This window comes from Zeus faber (genome assembly GCF_960531495.2).
Source record: "Zeus faber genome assembly, chromosome: 7".
NCBI classification, from domain to species: Eukaryota; Metazoa; Chordata; class Actinopteri; order Zeiformes; family Zeidae; genus Zeus; species Zeus faber.
In genome coordinates, this window is record NC_137203.1 from 29,992,539 (window position 1) to 29,998,052 (window position 5,514).

Below are 5,514 nucleotides of genomic sequence, written 5' to 3' on the forward strand. Positions count from 1 at the left end.
TGCGCCGCTGGTGATAAATGGGACTTCTGTCGACAGGGTGATCAGCTTCAAGTACCTGGGAGTCCACATCACGGAGGACTTAACATGGAGTTTACACACAGACACTGGTGAGAAAGGCGAGGCAGCGTCTTTACCACCTCAGGCAGCTGAAGAAATTCAGGGTCTCGGTGAGGATCCTCAAGTCCTTCTACTCTGGAGCAGTGAAGAGCATCCTGACAGGCAACATCACTGCCTGGTTTGGGAACAGTACTGCTCAGGACAGGCGGGCCCTGCAGAGAGTGGTGTGTTCAGCCCAACGTACCATTGGAACTACCCTCACCTCCCTGCAGGACTTATACACCAGGAGGTATAGTAGCAGGATCATGATGGATCCTCATCACCCCAACAACGGACTGTTCCAGCTGCTGCGGTCGGGGAAGCTCCTCCGCAGTCACACACAGCGAGGACAGAGAGACTGAGACAGAGTTTCATCTCGCAAGCCATAAGGACTGTCAACGCTGAACTCACCAGGGGCCCTCACTGAGACACGTGCATAAGCCCTCACTGCATTACTATACACCTCGTTCCAAATTATTATGCAAATGATATTTTTGTCTGATTTTCCTAAATTGTCAATGCAAATGACAGTCAGTATAATTTTCAAGTCATCAACTGTTAGGGTATAATTCGAATGTTATTGAACAAACCTCCCAATGATAACAGTATTTTTTTCAAAAATAAAAAACTCAAAATGCACTTTTCCAAATTATTATACACAACAGAGTTTCAAAACATTTTATAGGTTGTAAAGAACTGAAAATGGTCATTTGTTGAATTTGCAGCATTATTAGGTCATATTTACTGAAATCAAAAGCTATTTCAATCAAAAACATCTTAACAGGCCAAGTTACATGTTAACATAGGACCCTTCTTTGATATCACCTGCACAATTCTTGCACCATTGAACTTGAGAATTTTTGGAGAGTTTCTGCTTGAATTTCTTTGCAGGATCCCAGAATAGCCTCCCAGAGCTGCTGTTTTGATGCAAACTGCCTCCCACCCTCATAGATCTTTTACTTGAGGTCAGGGGAGGATGGGGGCCACACCATGAGTTTCTCTCCTTTTATGCCCATAGCAGCCAATGACACAGAGGTATTTTTTGCAGCATGAGATGGTGCATTGTCATGCATGAAGATGATTTTGCTACGGAAGGCACGGTTCTTCTTTTTGTACCATGGAAGAAAGTGGTCGGCCAGAAACTCTATATACTTTGCTAAGGTCATTTTACATCTTCAGGACCTTAAAGGGACCTACCAGCTCTCTCCCCATGACTCCGGCCCAAAACATGACCCCGCCACCTCCTTGCTGACGTCGCAGCCTTGTTGGGACATGGTGGCCATCCACCAACCATCCACTACTCCATCCATCTGGACCATCCAGGGTTGCATGGAACTCATCCGTAAACAAGACTGTTTGAAAATGTAAGCCTCTGGAGGATCCTACACTTTGAGGTTTGCGGGACTACAGAGGCACCACCAGCTTCAAATACCTGTTTGCTGCTTTGTAATGGCATTTTAGCAGCTGCTCTCTTCATCCCATGAATTTGTCTGGCAGAAACCTTCCTCATTATGCCTTTATCTGCACGAACCCATCTGTGCTCAGCCACAAATCTCTTGACAGTACGATGATCACGCTTAAGTTTTCGTGAAATATCTAATGTTTTCATACCTTGTCCAAGGCATTGCACCATTTGTTGCTTTTCAGCAGCAGATAGATCCTTTTTCTTTCCCATATTGCTTGAAACCTGTGGCCTGCTAAATAATGCGGAACGTCCTTCTTAAGTAGTTTTCCTTTAATTGGGCTCACCTGGCAAACTAATGATCGCAGGTGTCTGAGATTGATTTCAGTGATCCAAAGAGCCCTGAGACATAATACCATCCATGAGTTTAATTAAAAATTAAATGTTTAGGACACTTAAATCCAATTTGCATAATAATTTGGAACGCGGTGTCCTGTATGTTGCACATTGTACTGCATAATGTACTGCTACTGTATCGATCTGTCATACTGTGGTATACTGTACTGTATATTTAAACAAACACTACCTCATGTTATTCACAGGCCACTTTACTGTACAGATACTGTATATACATAATAGTATATTCCTCTTATTTCTATTTTGCATCCCCATTTAGTATATACCCTTTTTTATGCTTATTTTATTCTATTTAACTGAATTAAGTTTTAGGAATCAGTTGGTTTAGTTAGTTTAGTTAGTTAGCTAATTACTAAGCTATTACTTCACTCCTGAAGTAATAGCTTCAGGAGTGAAGTGCACACTCCTGAACAGGCACCTGAACAGGGATTCTGAACAGGGATTCTCCAGCACCTGAACAGGGATTCTCCCGCATGGGGAAGGGAAACAAAAGATGCACTCGATCCACCAAGGTTAACCTGCGGCCATAGAACCAGCCCTCTCCCGACTGGCAGTAGCCACACCCAGGATGTCCAGCGGAGGACCGGGGGAAAACCAGCCACAGCAACCACCATGGGTAACCGCCTGCTGCTAGTTGCTTCACCCACCAGCCATCGCAGGGACCATTCAGCAACCCAGCAGCCAGGCCATCCCTCGTAGCGTCTTCAGCAACAGCCAAGCCCAGCTACACCTCCACTAGCCAGCACTATAGCTAGAGGCCCCATGCTCTGAAAAGGGGGAGGGGTTGTCTGTTTCGTCACTCTCGGGGACAGTCGCCTGTGGACCGTGATGTTCCGGGGTTCCAGGTCTCCTGGAAAGGGAACTGTTTTGTTCGACACTTTTTTCCATTTAAGGTATGGGAACCCTGTTACATTTTATTGTATTTTTTTCCTTCTGTTTGATGGGGAGTGGTGTGGTTTTAGCAGCCACACCTGTCTTGGATCGAGGTAATTGGACCCGGGATCAGGATGGCTGTATGCCTGTCGCTTGTTAGAGCAATCAATGAGCAACAGGTGTAACCCCCATCCTCCCACACACATTGGAAAAGCCGTTGTCATGACAATGTTCCATCTGCCCCCGTCTTGTTACATCTTGTCACTCTCTAAAATAAAATGCTGTGGTTGCAACATCTCTGCCTGTGTCTCTGTGTCAGAGGGCCCTGAAAATGCCACTCGAGTGGTGTGTGGCAGGCGGAACTGCTACACCTGCCTAATTGTGTGGCACAACCTGTGCATGTATTTATTTTGTACACCAAGATAAGAAGACAAAAACAAATATAAGTATCTAAACTAAATGCTTTTATATAAGAGAGAAACGTAGGTAATTTGCACTCCTCAAATTCAGACTGCGGTGGCATCATGTTAGCTTTGCCTGAAATGTGGAGTGAATTTTTGGACGGAATGAAGATTGTGTATTTCTCCCTCATTACTCTAATTCAACTCCTGATGGCAATATGGAGCTTCCAGTATATTTATTGCTTTATTTCATGTTGCTACTGGGTCAATCACGTAAGTTATAACATGACAGCGCCTACAGTCACACATCAACCAAAGGAAAAACAGTTTGTGGTGTAATTTCCAAACCGAAATTTAACACATTTATTTCACAGGCTCAAAGTCCCTCTTCTGCTCCTTCCACACAGCTGTGATACCAAGTGTTGCCCAGCAGATGGCACCATTTAGAGGAGGTTAAACATTTTGACGCAGTGGACCTTTTTTGGCAAAATTGTTTCCAAATTGTTCGGTTTCTGCTGGTGGTCGGCAGTAGATGGCCATCTTCTGCTGTTCTTCAGGAGGTTACTTTCTGCTACTGATCTTCAGTAAAGGACGTTCTGCTCCTGGTCTTCAGCAGGTAACATTCTGTTGCTGCTCTTCAGTGGGTGACCTTTTGCTGTTGGTCTTCAGTAGGTAACATTCTGCGGATGATCTTCAGTGCATGGTGTTCTGCCTCTCGTCTTCAGCAGGCAACATTCTGCTGCTGGTCTTCGATAGACAGTGTTCTGTTGCTGGTCTTTAGTCGACAATGTTCTGCAGCTGGTCTTCAGTAGACTACGTTCTGCTGATGGTCTTCAGTAGGTGACGTACTGGTACTGGTCTTCAGTAGGCAATGTTCTGCTGCTGCTCTTCAATCGCTGACGTTCTGCTGCTGGTCTTCTGTCGGTGACGTTCTGCTGCTGGTCTTCTGTCGGTGATGTTCTGCTGATGGTCTTCTGTCGGTGATGTTCGGCTGCTGGTCTTCAGTAGGTGGCACTCTGTTCCTTGTCTTCACTAGGCTAAAATCTGCTGCTGGTCTTCAGTGGGTGACATTCTGATGATGGTCCTCAGTGGGTGGTGTTCAGCTGCTGGTCTGGTCTGATGTTCTGCTGATGGTCTTCAGTAGATGACATTCGGCTGCTGTTATTCAGTCGGTGGCATTCTGCTGCTGATCTTCAGTAGGTTGCCTTCTGCTGCTGGTATTCAATAGACTACATTTTGCTGCTGGTGTTCAGTAAACCAAGTACAGCTGATGGTCTTTAGTAGGTGGTGGTCTGCTGCTGATCGTCAGTCGGTGTGGTTCTGCTGCTGGTCTTCAGTAGGTGGTGTTCTGCTACTGGTCATGAGTTGGTGACATCCTGCTGCTGATCTTCATCCTGAGATAGAAATGAACTGGATAAACAAGGGGACCCTCATTCCTCGTCCACTTCTGATGATCACTGTACCGAGGATGTAACCGTAACAATGACACTAGAGTACCAATGATATCACAAACCCTTGTGTCAGAAGAAGAAGGGCATGCACCCGCACACACACACACACACACACACACACACAGACCACCACCCCCCCCCCACCCCCACACACACACTGTGTGACCAGACCTGTTCCATAGCTATCACTTGATTGCAATCCCTGTAAAGGTCATTTTTCTTCTTTTTAACAAGTTCATGTCGAGACTGTACATCGGCGTTTGTTGTGTATTTCAAACTGTCCAGTGGGTGGGCCAAGAAGAGAGAGTGGACCTTGATGGAGAGCGCCGCAAACATACTGTATGACAAGATGACGTCCGATCGACAGATGAAAACTGATGCTGTAGGAAACTCTCGAAGGGACAAAGAGATGCAGGCAAATGACAGACATGACCACAAGCTGCTGACTCGGCGGGGAATCATGCAGCAGGACAAAAAAATGAGAACCAACTGTTTTCTGTAACATACTTTATGTAAGCGATTTCCATTTTTGCTTGATGTTTATTACTGCTTCACCGTTCTCCTACATAATTTTCCTAAAATGTGTTATCTTTGTGCTTTGCATGAAAACAAGTTGTTCACAACAAAAACTGTGATAAAGTCAAGCTTTCATTTTTAAAAAGCATTCTTCCTGCATTCTTGGCTTGAAGTGGGGGCGTGCTCAAACCTGTTGGGAGTGCTGTGTTTAACCCACTGTCAACGAGGAAGTGGAGATGACAGGTCTAGGGTGAGTTGGAGAAGGTGGGCGTAGCCTGGAGGAGGAGTAACAGCTACATATTGTGCAAATAGGTACCACTGTGTATACTATACTATATTTATATGAGGCCCTGCTGAG